This window comes from Panthera pardus, unplaced genomic scaffold (genome assembly GCF_024362965.1).
Source record: "Panthera pardus isolate Hobbes unplaced genomic scaffold, ASM2436296v1 HiC_scaffold_25, whole genome shotgun sequence".
Lineage (NCBI taxonomy): Eukaryota > Metazoa > Chordata > Mammalia > Carnivora > Felidae > Panthera > Panthera pardus.
Genome location: NW_026526821.1, coordinates 76638259 through 76659016, shown reverse-complemented (window position 1 = coordinate 76659016; position 20758 = coordinate 76638259). Strand labels below are relative to the sequence as shown.

The 20758-nt window shown below is 34.9% G+C and overlaps 1 long non-coding RNA gene across 2 annotated transcripts in view; it reads right to left on the bottom strand.

Annotated features, from left to right (window-relative positions):
- The window catches only part of LOC128773517 (uncharacterized), a 241260-nt gene that overhangs the window by 70028 nt on the left and 150474 nt on the right, over positions 1–20758 (bottom strand). The window lies entirely within an intron of this gene.

Below are 20758 nucleotides of genomic sequence, written 5' to 3'. Positions count from 1 at the left end.
CCATCCCTTCCCACTTCTCCTTTTTGTGTCTCCTGATGTTTTATTCTTATGGTATTATTTTTGCATCATCAAGATATACAACATTTAAACTCAGTCCTCAAAACTGAATTTCCACTACTAGTTATCTGAGGCTTATGTTTAACTAAAGTCAAGAATCATTATCAATCATTTCTCCACTCTTGAGTTATTTATTTTAATTCTTTTCTTTGTTGCCTGGTATTCACCTTTATGTGTTCTTTATTTCAGGATGGGCTCACAGATGTTGTACTCGTCCAGTCCTTGTGTCCTTAAAAATATGTTTGGCTTTTATACCTAGATGATGAGCATCTTAGGTCACAATTCTTAACAGTAGGAGATATAGACATTTTTCTTTGGTTTTCTGGAACTGAATGCTGCTTGGTAAGTCTGAGGCTAGCATGATTTTTCTAGATTACAGCTTACTTGCTTTTTGTTTGTTTTGATTTGGTTTTGCCTGGATGACTAAAAATATCTCTTTTAGAGAATTCCAGGGAAGATGACAGAATAGGAGAATCCTGGGCATCCAATGGTAAAAAGATAACACCCACATCAGTATAAATAACCCAGACAACAACCTGAAGGAAGACTGGCAGAACAGAGTCTTGACACCTAAATGTAGAGAAGAACCACATAAAAGAGGGTAAGAAGGGCAGAAACACAGAAGTCAAATGGGACCATCTGCAAGAATGGAGAGAAGACCAGACCCCACACCAGCCACCCCAGGCATAGGGGAACCCACATGGGAAAGATGAATTCCCATAACATTTGTCTTTGAAAACCAGAGGCGCCTAATAATCACCGGGGCTTAACATCTGGAACTTTAAAAAATCAGCAGGCTCTACTTTGGGAGAGCAGGGAGGGCAGAATCCCCACCCTTAAAGACACAGCACAATAAACAGCCCAGCTCAGGTCCAGCATAGAAGCAGCAGTTTGAAAAATATTGGGAGTGTCTGGGCGGCTAAGTCAGTTAAGAATCCGACGTCAGCTCAGGTCATGATTTCACCATTCCTGAGTTTGATCCCTGCGTTGGATCCTGTGCTGACAGCTCAGAGCCTGGAGCCTGCTTCAGATTCTGTGTCTCCCTCTCTAACAGTCTCTTCCCTGCTCACACTCTGTCTGTCTGTCTCTCTCTCTCTCAAAAATAAATACGCATTAAATTTTTTTTTTTTTAAAAAGAAAATATCTGAAGTATCTGAGAAAGAGATTTATTTACCGCTCTCAGAGCATGTGCTGGAGGGGCAGAGATCCTTGGGGGACTTCTCCAAGAACAAAAGGGCTAGTGGGAGTCTTTTCCCTTCCCCACCCCCAAACCTAGTCATAGGGACATCTGTGGGAGCCAGCACCATGCCAACACCCACTACCTAACATGCAAACAGTGCTCCCTACCCTGCATTCTCTCGTGGAACAACCCCCTCTAGTACACCCTTGGCCTGAGCCCATCCAAAGTGGTGCCACAAGCCTGGTAGTGTGCAAGCAGCTCCAACAGAGGCCAGTACCACTCCAAAGTGACTCCTGCTCCAGGGAGAGGGGAAGATAATCACATACACCAGACTGACTATGGCCCCAGTAGTGGGCTGGGGAAGACATCAGGCCTGACTGTGGACCCTGACCACTAACTAAAGCTTCTCAGAGGACAACACAGGGAGAGTGCCCTGTGGTGCAATGCAACCACAGCTCTGGCAAACATTTGGTCTGACCCAGCTCCAGACTGGCTTACTAACAACACAGAGACAAAACCTTGCTCACAACAGGCGAAGAGAGCCATTGTAGACAACTGGACTCAAGGCAAAAGCAGCTCAGCCACAACAGTAGGACACATGCAATACACATAGGACACCCATCAGGTTCCGGTGAACAGTGGACATTGCACTGCTGGGCACCACGGGACCTCTTCTTCATAAGGCCACCACTTTCAAAAGCAGGAGATATAGTTGATTTTCCTAACACATAGAAACAGACATAGAGAGTTAGACAATATGAGGAGACAGAAGAATATGTCCAAAATGAAAGAACAGAACAAAATTACAGCAAGAGAGCTAAACAGAATGGAGATAATTACTATACCTGATAGAGAATTTATTTTTTTATTTATTTTTAACTTTTTAAAAAAATACTTATTTTTGAGAGGGAGACAGACAAGCATGAGTGGGGAGGGGTAGAGAGAGAGGGAGATGCAGAATCCAAAGCAGGCTCAGGCTCTGAGTTGTCAGCACAGAGTCTGATGTGGGGCTTGAACCCATGAACTGTGAGATCATGACCTGAGCCCAAGTCAGATGCTCAACTGAGCCACCCAGGCACCCCCCCCCCCCCACCCTATACAGAATTTAAAGTAATGTTCATAAAGATACTCACTGGACCTGAGAAGAGTGGAGGACCTCAGTGAGACTCTTATCAAAGAGATAGAAAACATAAAAAAGAATGAATCAGAGATGAAGAACTTAATAACAAATTAAAAAATATACTAGATGGAATAAATAGTATACTAGAGGAAGAGAAGAATTGATCAGTGATCTGGAGATTCCAGTAATGGAAAGCAATCAAGATGAATAGGAGAGAGAGAGAAAAAAAAAAAGAATAAAAATGAAGATAGATTTAAGGAACTCAGCAACATTAAGCATAATCACACTTGCATTATAGGAATCCCAGAAGAAGAAGAGAGAGAAAAGGGGGCAGAAAATTTATTTGAAGAAATAATAACAGAAACTTTCCAACTATGGAGAAGGAAACAGAAATCTAGATCCAGGAGGCACAGAGACAACAAAATCAACCCAAGAAGTTCCACACCAAGGTATGTAGTAATTAAAATGGCAAAAAGAAGTGATAAAGAGAGAATTTTGTAAGTAACAAGAGAAAAGAAAACAGCTATATACAAGGGAACCCCACAAGGCTATCAGCTGATCCACAAGGCTATCAGCTGATTTTTCAGCACACACTTTGCTGGCCAGAAGGGAGTGGCATGATATATACAAAACGCTAAAAGAAAAGAAAAGAAAACAAAACAAAACAAAAACCCTGCAGCCTAGAATACTCTATCCAGCAGGGTTATAATTCAGAATAGAAGGTGAGATAAACAGTTTCCCAGACAAAGAAAAGTTAAACGATTTTATGAATACTAAACCAGCCCTACAAGAAAGGCCATTAGTAAAAGTAAGAAAAGTAGGAAGTAAAAAGGAATGAAATTAACTATATCTATAAAAATCAGTCAAGAGATTCACAAAATAAAAGGATCTAAAGTATGAAACAATATACCTTAAATGTAGCAGGGAGAGAGGAATAAAGAATAGGTTCAAAGTTAAGCAACCATTAACTTCATATAGACTGCTATATGCATAATATATTATATATATATGCACTATATATTTCTATAAATATATATATATGTGTATATATATATATATATATATATATATATATATATATATATATATATATGAACTTGGGGCACCTGGGTGGCTTAGTCGGTTAAGTGTCCAACTCTTGATTTCAGCTGAGGTCATGAACTCATGGTTCACTGGATTGAGCCCCACATCAAGCTCTGCCCTGACAGTGTGAAGCCTGCTTGGGATTCTCTCCCTCTCTCCCTGCCCCTACCCCACTTGTGCTCTCTCACTATCTCTCTCAAAATAAATAAATAAACTTTAAAAAAGGTGTTATATATTAACCTAATGGTAACCATAAATTAAAAACAAGTAATAGATATGTAAAAAATAAAGAGAAAGGAATCCAATATATCTTTATTTTATTTTATTTTATTTTTAATTTTTTAAACATTTTATTCATTTTTGAGACAGAGACAGAGCTTGAACGGGGGAGGGTCAGAGAGAGAGAGGGAGACACAGAATCTGAAATAGGCTCCAGACTCTGAGCTGTCAGCACAGAGCCCGATGTGGGGCTCGAACTCACAGACTGTGAGATCATGACCTGAGCCGAAGTCGGACGCTCAACTGACTGAGCCACCCAGGCGCCCCTCCAATATATCTTTAAAGAAAGCCAGCAAATCATGAGAAAAGAGAATGAGAGAAAAAAGGAACAGAGAATTACAAAACCAACCATAAAACAGTTAACAGAAAGGTAATAAGTACACACCTATCGGTAATTACTTTGAATGTAAATGGACTTAATGTCCCAATGAAAAGACATAGGGTGGCAGAATAGATAAAACAAAAGATTCATCTATATGCTGCCTACAAGAGACTCATTTCAGATCCAAAGACATATGCAGATTGAAAGTAAAGGATGGAAAGCAAATGGAAGTGAAAAGAAAGCCAGGGTAGTAATACTTGTATCAGACAAAAAGACTTTAAAAGAAACACTGTAACAAGAAACAAAGGACACTATATAATTGTAAAAGAAATAATCTAATAAGAAGATATAACAATAGTATATATTTATGCACCTAACATTGAAGCACCCAAATCCATAAAGCAGCTAATAACAAACATAAAGGAAGTAATCAATAGTAATACAATAGTAATAGGAGACTTTAACATCCCACTTACATCAATGGATAGATCATCCAAACAGATAATCAATAAGGAAACAGTGGCTTTGAATGGCACATTGGACCAGATGGATCTAACAGATACATTCTGAATATTCCATTCTAAAACAGCAGAACACACAATCTTTTCAAGTGTACATGGAACATTTTCCAGAAGAGATCACATATTAGGTCATAAGCCAAGCCTCAATAAATTCAAAAAGATTGAAGTCATACCATGCATCTTATCAGATGAGACAGAGCTATGAAACTAGAAATCAACCACAAGAAAAAAAACCTGGAAAGAACACAAATACATGGAAGCTAAATGACATGATACCAAACAATGAATGGGTCAACCAAGAAGTTCAGAGAGGAAATAAAAAAAATACATGTAGACAAATAAAAATGAAAACACAGTGTTCCAAAATTTTGGGGATGCAGAAAAAACTGTTTTAAAAGGGAAGTTTATAGCAATACAAGTCTACCTCAAGAAGCAAGAAAAAATCTCAAATAAATGACCTAACTTTACACCTAAAGGAGGAAGAAAAACAAGAACAAACAAAACCCAAAACCAGTAGAAGGAAGGAAATTATAGAGATTAATGCAGGAATAAATGAAATAGAAACTTAAAAAAAAAGCATAGTCTGTATCAATGAAACCAGGAGCTGGTTCTTTAAAAAGATCAACAAGGGGTGGCTGGGTGGATCAGTTGGTTAAGTGTACAACTCTTGATTTGGGCTCAGGTTATGATCTCATGGTTCATGAATTCAAGCCCCACATTGGGCTGTGTGTTGACACACAGAACCTGCTTGGGATTCTTGCTCTCCCTCTCTCTCTGCCCCTCCCCCATCGAGTGTGCACTCTTTTTCTCTCTCACTGTTTCTCTCTCTCTCAAAATAAATAAATACACTTTAAAAAGGCAACAAAATTGATAAACTTATAGCCAGTGTCATCGAGAGGGAGAGAGAGAGAGAGAGAGGACATAAATAAACAAAATCAGAAATAAAAGAGGAGAAATAACCAACACCACAGAAATACAGAGCATTATGATTGAATATTATGAAAAAATATATAATGAAAAATATTATGAAAAATTGGACAACCTGGAAGAAATGGATAAGTTCCTAGAAACATTAATGTCACAAAACTTAATCAGAAAGAAGGAAAACTTGAACAGACTTACCAGTGATGAAATTGAATCAGTAATCAGAAAAACTCCAAACAGAAACAAGTTTGGGACTGAGGGGCTTCATAGATAAATTATACCAAACATTTAGAGGTAATACCTATTCTCTTCAAATCATTCCAAAATATAGAAGAGGAAGAAAAGTTTCCAAATTCATTCTTTGAATCCAGCATTACCCTTATACCAAAACCAGATAAAGACACTACAAAAAAAGAAACTACAAGCCAATATTTCTGATGAACTTAGATGCCCAAATCTTCAACAAAATATTGGGAAACAAAATAAAACAATATATTAAAAAATCATTCACTATGATCAAGTGGGATTTATTCCTGGGATGTAAGCATGGTTCAATATTTGCATTTCAGTCAATGTGATACAACACATCAACAAGAGAAATCATAAAAGACGTGATTATTTCAGATGGAGAAAAAGCATCTGATAAAGTATAACATCTATTCATTATAAAAACCCTCACCAAAGTATGTTTAGAGGGAACATACCTCAACATAATAAAGGCCATGTATGTAAAACCCACAGCTAACATCATACTCGATGGTGTAAAACTGAGAACTTTTCCCCTAAGATAAGGAAAAGACAAGGATGTCCACTCTCACCACTTTATTTAACATAGTTTTGGAAGTCTTACCTATAGCAGTAAGACAAGAAAAAAGAACAAAAGGCATCCAATCAGTAAAGAAGAATTAACACTTTCACTATTTGCAGATGGTGTGATATTATATATAGAAAATCCTAAAGACTCCACCAAAACAAAACAAAACAAAAAACAAAACAGTAGAACTGATAAATGAATTTAGTAAGGTCACAGGATTCAAAATCAATATAAAGAAATCTGTTGCATTTCTACCACTAATAATGAAGTAGCAGAAAGAGAAATTAAGAAAACAATTCCATTTACAAGTATACAAAAATCATAAAATACCTAGGAATAAACTTAACTAAGATCTATATTCTGAAAACTATAAAACATTGTAAAAGAAATTGAAGATGACACAAGCAAATGAAAAGATATTCCATGGGAAGAACCAATATTGTTAAAATGCCCATACTATCCAAGGTGATATACAGATTTACTGCATTCCCTATCAAAATACCAATAGCATTTTTCACAGAATTAGAACAAATGTTCTTAAAATTTGTATGGAACTTCAAAAGGCCTCAGATAGCCAAAACAATCTTTAAAAAGAACAAAACTAGATGTGTCACAATCCTAGATTTGGAAACATACTACAAAGCTATAGCATTCAAAATAGTATGGGACTGGCAAAAAATAGACACATAGATCAATGGAAGAGAACAGAGAAGCCAGAAATAAACCCATGATTATTGGGTCAATTAATCTTTGACAAAGGAGGCAAGAATATGCAATGGGGAAAAAGCAGTCTCTTCAACTAATAATGTTGGAAAAACCAGACAGTTACTTGCAAAAGAATGAAACTGGACCACTTTCTCATATCACACATAAAAATAAACTAAAAATGGATTAAATACCTAAATTTGAGACCTGAAACTGTAAAAATCCTAAAAGAGAACACATGTAGACATTTCTCTGACATCAGCCAATTTTCTGACATTGATATGTCTCATGAGGCAAGAAAAACAAAAGCAAAAGTAAACTATTGGGATTGCATGAAAATAAAAAGCTTCTGCACAGGAAGGGAAACAACCAGAAATCTACTGTATGAGAGTAGTACAAAAGGCAATCTACTGTATGAGAGAAAGTACAATCTACTGTATGAGAGTAGTACAAAAGGCAATCTACTATATGAGAGAAAGTATTTGCAAATGACATGTGACAAAGGGTTAGTATCCAGAATATATAAAGAACTTCTACAACTCAAAACCAAAAAAAACAATCCAATTCAAAATGGGCAGAAGACATCAACAGACAATTCTCCAAAGAAGACATGCAGATGGACAACAGACACATGAAAAGATGTTCAACATCACTCATCATTGGGGAAACAGAGATCAAAACCACAATGAAATATCATGTCATACATGTCAGAATGGCTAAAAATCAAAAACACAAGAGACAAGTGTTGGTGAGGATGTGGAGAAAAAGGTTTCTCAAAAAATTAAAAACAGAATTAGCATATGATCCAGTAACTCTACTACTGGCTATTTACCTAAAAAATACAAAAACAATCATGCAAAACGATACATCCATGCCTATGTTTATTGCAGCATTATTTTATAATAGTCAAATAATGGAAGGAACCCAAATGTCCATTGATAGATGAATAGATAAAGTGAGATATATCATATATATATATATATATATATATATATATATATATATATATAATAGATAAATGTACATATTATATTCCATTATATATAAACTAATATGAAAATAATACGAAAAATAAAAATAAAAAATAATTAAGTCTTTCCATTTACAGCAACATGGATGGACCTAGAGGGTATAATGCTAAATGAAATAAGTCAGTAAGAGAAAGACAGATACCATGTGATTTCACTTATATGTGGAATTTAAGAAACAAAACAAAGAAACAAAGAGACAAACCAAAAAACAGACTTTTAACTGTAGAGAACAAATTGATGGTTTCCAGAAGGGAGGTGGGGGGAGGGATGGGTGAAACAGGTGGATTAAGAGTAAACTTACCATGATGAGCACTGAGTCATGTATAGAATTTTTGAAACACTATATTGTACACCTAATACTAATATAACACTGTATGTTAACTGTACTGGAATTAAAATTTACAAAATTACTTGAGGTTTAATACTTTAGTCAGGCTATATATTTATCATTGTTTTCTTGAAACATAATGTTTTTAAACGTAATCACGTTTTCCCTCAATTTTTTTTAATTTTTTTTTAACGTTTATTTATTTTTGAGACAGAGAGAGACAGAGCATGAATGGGGGAGGGTCAGAGAGAAGGAGACACAGAATCGGAAACAGGCTCCAGGCTCCAAGCTGTCAGCACAGAGCCCAATGCGGGGCTCAAACTCACGGACCGCGAGATCATGACCTGAGCCAAAGTCGGCTGCTCAACCGACTGAGCCACCCAGGTGCCCCAGGTTTTCCCTCAATTTTAAGGAAAATTTCTGCTTTTACATTGTGGAATTCTAGGTACCTTTTATAGATTTTCTATTCTAGATGCTCATTATATTACATTAAATCATCGTTATCTTCATTCCTTTAAAACACTTTATTTCTAGTTGCTTTATTTGTCTCTTTTCCCTCTGCACTTACTGTGAATATTTTGACTTCTCTGTATCAGGACTTGGAGCACACTTGTGTTCACAGGTCTGCAGAATGGGTTTCTGGAAATGGGGAGGCTAAATTGAGGTGACCAGTAATACAAGGCGTTATGGCACAGGATGTTCAAGATTGTGTTCCCACATCAGTGTTGACTGTCCAAACTATGTTTAGTTCCTTATAGCTTATGGAGTAATTATGTTTAGTTCATTATAGCTCATGGAGTAATTTCAGGTGTATCATCTCATTTAACCTTCACATAATCTATGAGGTAGACAGGGAAATATAATTTCCACTTTTTGGATGCATGTAAGTAATGAACTAAATCACTCTCCCGTTATTAGAATATTGATGTTGATATAAAAACTGTTACTTAGCTGACTCAACCTTTTTCTCTTTCCCATCTCCACTGTAAAAAATACTCACTTTCTCACCCAGCCTTGCAGCTCAGGGTGGCCGTGTGACATATTTCTGACTAGCAAGATGAAAGAAATTCAGCTGCAGGAGTATTTGGGGGGAAAGCTTTTACTTGTCTGATAAAGCAACAGATAGTGCTGACATTTCAGTTTCCCTGATTCCATCTTTCCTTGACATGAACACAATGCCAAGGGATGGGGCAGTCATGAGAAAAAGTACAGGAACAATTCATTTAATATTAACCCCAATATGTTTAAGTCAAGGAACCAATGTCATCAGCTGCCTCCTATTTCTAAACTCCTTATTCCAGGAAAAAAATAATCCTCCTTTTGTCTATCCCATATCAGTTTATACAACTTGTGGCCAAAGCCTGTTGATAATGTAAATGTGTGGAGATTATTAGGCTCAGTGTCATACATTATATATAAATTTACCTTAAACTTAAATAAGTTTAAATCTTACAACTATCTTTATTGTTTTCCTGATAATTACCCAGATTAAGTTACCTCCCATAAAGAACTGGGACCTTACCAGGGAAGAAAAATTTTAGCACTTTAACTCATTGGGTAAGTATTCAAAATAAATTGTTCCAAGAAGCAAAGTTAATTTATGCCATTTGAATAGAAAATAGTATTAGTTTAAGTCATTGTGTTTCCACGTAAACCAGAAGAATAAGAATGACTAAAATTCTTTGTGTATAAATCTAAATATTTTTCCTGATTTGCAAGAGTCTGCTAGACACTGAATGATTATTTTCATTTGCATAGTATAAGCAATTCACTTTCTCATACACCTTAAAAGTCTACCTACACAAGAGATAAGAATTATGTTGTTTTATATTAAAATTGATATAATTTCATGAATCATTTTCATTGACTGATGATTTATAAACTATTCCCCTTCTGGAAAACCTCATTATTTTTTGAAGCCTCTACTACTCTCCAAAAAACATCCCAACTTAATAAGTATCCTACCATGTTGTGCCAATTTGCAAGTTATGGGTAATCTGGGCAAATCTTTTAATTGGTTTTGAATCGTGCAGTTTGTCTCAGAACTACATAAACATTAAATAATTCAGAGACTAAATGAAACCTTATAATGCAGCACACCAAAGTTGTTTAAACAAGTTTGGTTTTTTTTTTTTTTTTTTTTTGATAATCAGATAATTATACATAACTAGTCATCATTACTTCAAACAAATTATGTTTTGTTGAAGCATGAAAGAGGGTTCCTGGCACTCTTTTGAGTTCAGCTAATCTTATTGATAATAGGTGTCTGTCAGCAAAACCTGTTTATTGGTGTTATGGTTTGTTATACAGCATGTGTAGTTGCTGCTCTGTAGTAAGCTTCTCTTAATTATATCATTTTTCAAATAAATATTTGTATCTTTTATTTTGAAAAATCACAGGTTCAGTAAGCTTGGCAAATGTGTGTATATTTTGAACACAGAATGCTTTGTCTTTTATTCACTGTAGATTATCTGTAATAATACACTGCTTCATGAGACAGCACTAGAGAAGAAAAAAAGGCAAGCAGTTGTTTGCTGTGCATTTAAGTACTTAAACGGAGTCACTCTGCTTTCAGACATTCTTGCTTGACTAATTCACTGGAGTCAAATGGTTTAGAGTGCTGTGTCATGCCAATCAAGAGCATTAGCATCATTTGTGCTGTAGAAAAGCTTGCACTGAAGGGAGGAGGGATTCTTTGGCTCTGTCTACACAGATTAAGTAAAATGGAAAACTAAGGCATTTATCCAACTAATTCTGACAAAAAGAAAAAAAAGTGGGGTCAATTATTTAAGTAGTTATAGATGCAATGGAGTTTATTGGATAAGTACTCCACCGTCTTCCCATTTTTTCTACAACTGGAATTGTTTTTGTGTTTCTGTAGAATGTGGGGCACACTAGGAATAGTACCCTCATGGAGCATCATTTAGGGGATTGTCAAAGATAAAACAACAATAAATTCTTTGATCTGTCTTTGCTTAAAGGATTTAGCATATGTAAATGGGATGATGATAAACTGCTTTCACATAATATACACCTAAAGGATCAGTGTCCTTCAGCCACTTAACTTTTTAAGAATGACAGTCTGAATTTATAAGGTAATAATTGTGACTTTCAATATACTAAGTTATTAGAAAATGTTATTTTGATTATAATAAAATTGAGATATGTTCTATTAAAACCACAAGGACAATAGATGATGCTCACTTTTTTTTGAGTATTGAGAAGTTCTTACCTTCAAGTTTAAAATATTTCATTAATTATATATACTTCCAAAAGTTAAAAAAAAAAAAAGCTATGCCATCAGGGAAAACAAGCAGGTAACATATAACAAATTTAAAGAAAATGTCATAAGAGAATGACAAACTAACATTAATCATTAAACCAATATTTATTGGACAACTTAGAGTCAAAATGTTTCTTTTATATTATTTTCTAAATTACCTTTCTTTCTAAAAAAAGAAAAGAAACATGTTCTATATAAATCCATTAGATAAAACTTGTAAACTGTCTTTCAAATTGATATTGATTTATTTTTCTTAATTAATGATAAGTATAGTTAAAATGTTCCAATATAATGAATTAATTTGCACTTATATTTGTTTTAATTTTTGCTTTATATATTTTTTGAAGACAAGATTTTGTTTTGTATGTTTTAAGTGACTAGCATTTAAAAATTTTATATTTTCCATTGCATTGAGTCATTCATCATTACCTAGTTCTCTCTTAATCTCAGGAATTATTTTGATTTTAATATCTATTTTGCCTGATAATAATCAAACTGCACTAGCTTTTTTTTTCTTTTTCTTATTTTGGTGGTATACCTTTTCCTATTATTCAATCTATTTGCATTTTTTTCAACCTATTTGTATTTTTATGTGTTATATATGTCTATTTGTTTTTCACTGGATCATTTAACCCACTTAGATTTATTAGAATTTCTGATTATTTAAACTTGCCTCTATCTTCCTTGGGGATAAAAATTTGTCTCTCCTACTCTAGGTTCATTTTTACTACTTTTATTTTATTCTTTTGAATGGAGTATGGTTTCTCATTAGATTTTTTTCCTTTTTGCTTACTGTGCTTCATTTCTTTTAGTAATAACTCTGGGAATTTTAACATGCATACTAACTTATCAAATTCTGAAGCTAATCATCAATTCACTCTCCTTCCAAACAAATGTTAGGACAGTATTAACTCTGAAAATTTCTTCTCTTTTTATGCACTATTGCTATAGGGATTTTTATTTTACCTTATTTTTCTCTTTTACTTTTTAAATTTTATTTATTTATTTTGGGAGAAAGATCATGAGTGGTGGAGGGACAGAGAGGGAGAGAGAGAGAGAGAGAGAGAGAGAATCCCAAGCAGGCTCTCCACCATCAGTGCACAGCCTGTGTGTGTGTGTGTGGGGGGGGGGGGGTGCTGAAACTCACAAACTGCAAAATCACGACCTGAGCCAAAATTGACTCAGATGCTTAATCGACTGAGCCAACCAGACACCCCATTATTTTTCTCTGTTACAAACACAATAGTCAATGTTTACTTAGTCTTAACAACATATTAATTACTTTCTTAGAACATCATCCTTGCATCTCAGAATTTCCACATGGAAATGTCTTTATTTCACCTTCACTCTTTGTTGAATATGGAATTCTAGGTTCATAGTTATTTTCTCTCAGTACACTGAAGGTATACTATTATTTCTGGCTTCCATTGCTACTGATGAGAATGTGTTAATTTAATCATTCTATTTACTTAGACAATGTATCTTTTCCATCTGGTTTCAAGATCATTTCTTTGTCCTCAGTGATATTCAATTTTAGCACTATATATTTACATATAGATATACATCTATATAGATATATAGATACAGATCTATATATGGATGTAGATAAATGTAGACTTCAAAAACATTTTCCTTGGGATTTTATGAATCTAAGGATGGGTGTTTTCATTGGTTCTGAAAAACTATTAGTCATTTTATCTTGAAATGTTGCTTCTCTCTATTCTTAACAAAATTTCTAAATCTATATGCTTTAGAGTGTTCACTCTATCCTCCATGCCTGTTAATAACTCAGTCATGTTTCCTATTTCCTTGTCTTGCTTTACTACAATCCAGATAATTTCTTCAGATATGTCTTCCAGTTTATGAATTCTATTTTTATCTGTGTCTAATGTAATTTTAGAGGCAAGTATTGAGTTTTTAATTTCAATTATTATATTTTTCTTTCACTGATATCTTTGGTTAATTTTATACCTGCTTGGTCAGTTTTTAATAGACTCTGCTGTCTTGCTCATTTTTATCCCCTATTTTAATTTATTAAATATGCTAAACCTACTTAGTCTCTATTATTATTAATATTATTTTTATATTTTCAACATATGAAAGTTTGGGGTCAGATTCTTCTGCTGATGTTTTCTGCTGCTTTATTTGTGTTATAATTTTGACATTGAGTTCTCATTCTTTAAACTTTATTTATATACATTTGCTGAGATTTGGATTGAAATAGGTTTCTGTAGAGATGATATGTGTTTGCTCCTGCCAGGTACCTGGCGGCACCAGTGATATAACAGCATTTTAATTAAGGTATGGTTTGAGTTTATTTGCCCATATCAAAGTATTGTGGGTTCCATTTGCAAACTTAGCTGGTAAAGATTGGCTTGTGATATGAATTCCCAAAGAAGAGGTTTTTAATTTATTCAAAGTTTAGTTGAATTCGTCTTGCTGATCACTTGGGGGAACGTAATATTTCTACTTATACTGAGAGTGTGGCTCTTTAGGGTCTGACATTTATAAAGAGGATTACCTTTTAGATGTCATATCCTTTCCTTGTGAGCACTGCAACCTATGAAGATGTAAAAAGAACACTCAGGTTCACCTAGGTTGATCAGTGCCCTAGGAACACAAATCATAGTAACTGTTTCACTTGCCTCTTGGGTTTTTTCACTTAGTTTCTGACCGGTGAGAACTACTGAACTTTCTTGCCATTTAACTGATATACCTAAAAATATGTATTCACATTTAAATCAGTATTTTTCGTTGTTACCGTGAAAGACTTAATTTCTCTCAAACTGCTAGAAAAACAATGTCAAGAACTCCCATATCATCTCTGTCTGAGTGAATAAAATAATTAACTGGAACAACTATCTTAAAAGTAGAGAATCATGTATCTGAGTTTCTGTTAACTGCATTACTTACGATTGGCAAGATGCAGTGCTGCCACAGGTGTCCAGGAGTCAGAGCAAGTGTGTGTAAACACCATAATGTTCTCGGAAGGCTCACTTGAAATTGGACTGATACCACATGAGTCTGAGAGAAGGCACTATAATTCACTAGGTAGTTCCAAGTATCCTAATCTAGATGGCAATGGTATTGACCACAAAATGAAGTTGGTTGGCTGACACAGTGAAGGGAATGGGAGGTCTGAGGTTGATGTGAAGTCAGGTGCAGTGGGTATGGCTCTGGATTGGCTGTTCACAGGTGTGTCCTTTAAACTCACCTTTGCCACGAAAGGTTTATGTGAAGTTGGATAAGTTGCTCTCCTCTCTGGGCTTTATTACACTTATCTGTAAAGTGAGGATGCTGATAACATGTGAGACAAAAATCTGTGGCCTCTCAATTCCAACTATCATTTCATCTCCTCTAGGTCCACCATATTTCTTCTGTTAATATGCCCACCACTCCTAATGTTTGAAGAGTCTTTACTGAGTGATTCTGAAATGTTTCATAAAGTAATGAAATTAAGAGTAAGATGACTCAGATTTTACTGGAATAAAGGAAAAAAGAAACCAAGATTGCTCCCATACAAGTGTTATTTATGAATTATGGTAATCAAAAGAGATTTAAATGTAAGATATATCATAAATCATATTCTTTATGACAAATTATTTTCCTGTGCTCAAATTCAAGGTAGTTTTTTCATTGTTATTGTTGTTCTAGGATATTTTGTCAGTCCTATTATTGGCTACATTGTAAAAATAATGTACCTCAAATTTAGGGTCGCTCATTTGCACATGCCTTTTCCAAAGACCCTTTTCCTCTAATTTTAAGTAACATTAATTAAATAACATTCCTTTCAATTAAATAGCATTAACTTTCTCACTTGATTTTTATTTATAATTTCATATATTTTCAAAACCAGGTCACCCAAATTTTATAAATTTCAGGATCCATAAACCTGAATCTGCTCTATTTACTCCTTTGTTAAAGAAGAACACATATTGCCTCCTCATTTTCTTTGACTTATCACTTCCTCCAACTTTTACTAAAGAAAACAAACAAAAAAAGGGATTTTGATTCAGGTATACTTACAGAGGGACATGTTTTAATATGGCTCTGAGCTATTAAAACCAGAGAACAATTTTATCATTATGCAAAAACTCTTTGATGATTCGTTGCCCTCCAAATCTCAACCTTTCTCTCTTTTTTTAAGCATATGCCCTTAGAAGAAATAACTGATCACTACAGTGGCTATAATATTATAAGTTGTTAAAGTTCTAGTGAGGATAAATATGTGTAATATTTTAATTCATTTCGCAATTTCCAACCCTACCACCACCGCAAAGTATCTTACAGTTTCAAAAGCTTTATGTGCAGTTGAATTTGGTAAAGGAAGATTTTTTCAATTGCTTCATGTAGTTTGAAAACTATGATAACATGAGCAATTGTTAACTTCAAAATATTCTATTCTGTTTGTATTGTTTTAACATTAAAATTATACTCTCACATATATACATATTGACTATGGCTGGCCATTTCTAGGAATTTGGGTATTTTTGTTAAAGACAAGCAGCCTATTTTGAGATTTTATTTTACATATTTTATTTTTATTTTGAGGGGAATCCAAATATCTACACCATGAACTTAAATTCCTATAGCTGCCAGAACTGACAGAGAATTAGCAAGGCAGAGCCAAGTTCACGCAAGACTGTCTACGGCGCTCTTATAGCTAAAGACAAACCAAAATATTGACTAGTTCTTCTCAAAACAGCATGTATAAGTTGTGGCTGAAATAAGCCTGATGTAAGAAAGAATACAGATGGCAGTATAATCATAGGCTGGGTCTACATGATGCCAAACAACCCATTCAAAAGTGAAAAACTCAGTCGATCAGTTGGTGGTTTTTGTCTACGTGCCACCGAGCAACAGGCTTGACTGATTTCTTCACGAAACTGACTGAGCTTTTGACTAGACTTGAGCAGATGTTTTATCACTATGTATGTTCAGTCTTAGTTGTCAAATCTATAACTCAAATAAGTTCCTCTATGAATGATGAATTTCTTTCCTACATCAAGACAACCTGCAAGTGTTAAGCAAAGATCATCTGCAGTTTTTAATTAATCTTACAGCCTGGTTTAATGCATATGCTTGGCGCACTTTAGGGTATGCCTGGTAAGAAACAGGGTCTTCCCGCTTACACACCCATCTTTAATATTTCATTAATTCATTTGGTATCATCGCAACTCAAATACCCTTTGAAAAGCAATTAAGATTCATTTTACTTTCCTTTTTCACTCAACAATTTCCCTGGTATATAAAACCTATTTGCCAGGAACATGTCAAATGACTACCAGAATTTACAAGGATTGCTTTGATATTTTTCTCCACTTCTTTAAAAAAAAAAAAAAAAAAAAAAAAAAGGCTTCTCACCAAAAGGTGGATCACCACATACTTCAAATATCTCATGACTAAAAATGAAAACAATCAAAACAGACACTTGTCACATAAATTATGTGTGAGCAGGTATCTCATGCCTTTGGTGGCTGTTGGGCCCCAATACCAACTGCAGTTTGGACTTCAATAAATATTTGTTAAATGAATGATTCAATGGATTATACTATACTATTTTTGTAGCCATTGACAACTTGTGGCCTAGTAATAAAGGAGTGGGAGAATAAGTACTTCCACTTACTCCCCTCCTGTCTTGTGAATGTACTGCCCATGCTTTTATTATCTAAACCCAACTGGAAACCAGAAGCCAAGGGAACCGTTGAAAACAAATGGGTGGAAAATGGTGGGCAGTGGATCTAGAATGAGGCAAATATAATATCTGCTATCTGCACACCACTGTCCTCTACACAATCACTGGGGATAAAGAGCTTAGCATGCATTATAATTCTTAATATTTTCACACATACACACAGGAGAATTACATATATGTGTATTTACACATGTATATGTATTTATGTAGATGATAGATAGCTAGACAGATAGATGAAAATGCTCAAAACCTGGAGTCAGAATAGTTGTTTTTTCCCAAATCCCTTGAAGATGTTGTGACAAATAATCTTTAGTTTCTTTCCAACTATACTATTCTTTCACATGGACTAAATGTGAATGTCTTGGAAGACCATTTACTTTTAAAAAACTAAAAATCCTATTTAATTAAAAATGTAAAACATTTTTAGAGAAGCTGGAAAATACAGAAAATGATGAGTGAGGACACCAGTTCATAAATGATGCTTCTAGGAATTATTTTTTTCCTCCGCCTTCACGAGGCAGTTGTCAGGGAAGAGGATGGTTTTCTGGGTCCATCTCTAATCACTTCCCTTCTTTCTGATTTCTGTCCATCTTCCATCCACTATTTTTTTACATGCTGTCAGTTCTCTTCTTTTCAAGCTCAAAGAACAGGGAGGAGGATGAATGGGGGAAAAGCAAAGGACTCCACTCTGGGAAAGCTTCTCTGGAAATGTTTACTGCATCAGCATTAATATCTTCCAAAGAAAAGAGCATCTGCCTGTCTTCTGAGACTGCAGAAGCAACTGCCTTTATTTCAAGTTACCTGGGACATGCTCTGGGGTACAATCTTTACGTGCTTGATGCACAGGTCCTTTACGATGTTAACAGTGGGTTGATGGGGGAAATTGTACTTTTATCTTTCCAAATTTCTGTATTTGATTATGTTTCCAGCTAAGCAGTGGATAAAGACTGACTTAGCCCAAGGACCTCTTTCCTATTTATGGAGATGTTGTTTTTTTGTTTGTTTGTTTGTTTGTTTTTTACCTTTAATTTAAAACCAAAAAGAGAAATTTTCTAAACTTACTCAAAGGATGTGGAAACTATTTCTCAAAGCTCTGAATTTCCTGAGCTTTACTTTTAAATAAAACCCACCAAAACAGGAGGAATTGAAAGGAGGGGTGGGGGGGGGGGGAGGGTATCATAAAGCATTTTTTTTCAAGCTGGCTAAGAAATTCTATTTGGTTAAATAGGAGCAAGTTTCCCATATCCATTCCCACATCCATACGTTCTGGATGCATGAATGTTTGCCCTATTAAAAAAAATAAATGAAAATACTCTCTCTATAAGACAGAGGTCCTTCTTTTATATTATATTATTGCATTATATTACATTAATAATATACATAGGTCAGGGCTACAAATATGGAGAACATTCTTACGACTTTCCTGAAGTCACTCATTTGAATATCATACTAAAACAGGTCTAAAGAAAGAAAATATTAGGTTCCATTACAACTATCTTATTTACCTATTTATTCAAACTCACCTCATTTAAAAAAATATATAAAAGCATGAAGTCAGTGGGCCCGTAATATATCTTCTTTGCTCAATGTGCTAAGGTCCACATAGAGCTGCTTTAAAATTAAATGGGGGCAATTCTTTCTTTCACTTTTCTAGGACTTTTATCTCCTAACAGTAAATTGTTAATAGATACAGAATATTTCTATTGATTAATTCAGTATGCCAGCTATGATATGATTCACAGAAGGCAAAAGAAATGCCAATGCTTTCACGACACAAGGCCACATTATCGAGAATACCATCTATGGCTCTCTCACAAGTGTTAGGCAGTTTTTATAGAAAAAAGAAAAGCCTTTACACCCAAAGTGGAGCTAATGGATAACTTAAGAGAGCTGTAATTGACATATTCATAACTCTTTTTTTCTGTTAATGTTAGGGAAGATCTTATTTAGTAATACTTTATTATTTGAAAACTAGGTGAAGATTTTGTGTCAAACAAAGAATGAACTAAGGTACAAATGATTTTAAGTTGGGACAAGAAAATCTTTTAGGTTATACCATGTATCATGAATATTTTTTAGCTATATTGATATACATAAACAAACAAACTTGGAGCAATTAGCCTTAAAAGTTCAGAAAATAAAAAGGAAAATGTCTTAATATCCATTACAGGAATGTTGATGGTTTATTTGCTTGTGCTATGTACCAACACAAGCAATTTTAGTGGACTCCTTTATTTGCCACTTTACATGCCTAGATAATTAGTTAATATGCTTACATTAAGCACCCACTCTGTGTCAGACTTGGAGTTATTTGAGCATAGATGCTATTTAGCTTCAAGATCTGCAAAGGTACCAAACAATGAGATTTTAACAGGAAGTGAACAAGAATCACTAAAAATATTTGACCGCCATAGCATTTATGGAGGTTTTTAAAAGTTGAAAATAAAGCTCTTGTCTTGTGGCAGATTCACTCTTGATCCAAACCCAAAGTACACTGAAGAAAGCGTGTGATTGGGTCAGGTTTTCATCCACCTGGAAACTTTGTGAACCATTTTAAAACTGTGGGCATGCTCTTTTGATAGCTTCTTTGTGGTTCTAAGTCTATGGATATTTGATGTGGACTCCTTGAGGACCACCTTATCGCAGTCTCCTGATTGGGCAGCAAGAACCTGACATAGAGAGCCATATGAGACTTCCTCATTTCCTGCGACCTTGGGGAATCCCACTGACTTCTTCCGAATTCTTATTCATTCATTCATTCACTCACTCAGCATCAGAGGGGAGTTAGCATCACAGGAAGAAACCCAGGAGATACTGTAGATCATGACTGGGTGGGGAGACGTGCATGCTTGGACCCGAGTCTTATTCAACTGGCTTTTCTCCTTGTAAGAGAAATGCTGTGTGATAAAAAATAAAGGAGCATCAATCTCTGGTCCCTGAAAATAAGAATAGTATCACATAAACCTCACAGTTTCTCCAACACTAGTCCATATTTTCCTCAACTTTTACTACTTTGGATGCCATCTGTATCAAAGTATAATAAGAAGGCAATTCAAGGGGACTATCAGTTTAAAGGGAAAAAAAAAAGTAAAAGAGAGAAAAAAAAAAACAGGCCTGGAGAGGGGGCACCGCTTGGCATCAGGTCACTGAGTGTATTCATTATTTGTTCCCATTACCATGTTATGTCTTAATTACTCTGGTTTGGCTTCCCACCCGGGGTCACTATGTCACAGCTGGTTTTCTGCCCATCCCTAATTAATAAAGCCTCATTTAGTATCCAAGTTTATTGTAATAAACCTCTGCTGAGGGATACAGCAGAAATAAGGAGACAAAAAACAAACCAGAAATTATCAGAGTTGCTCTGACAGTAACCTTGCACCATAAAGGGCCTTGGTTCAGGCTTCTCTGGGTTACTT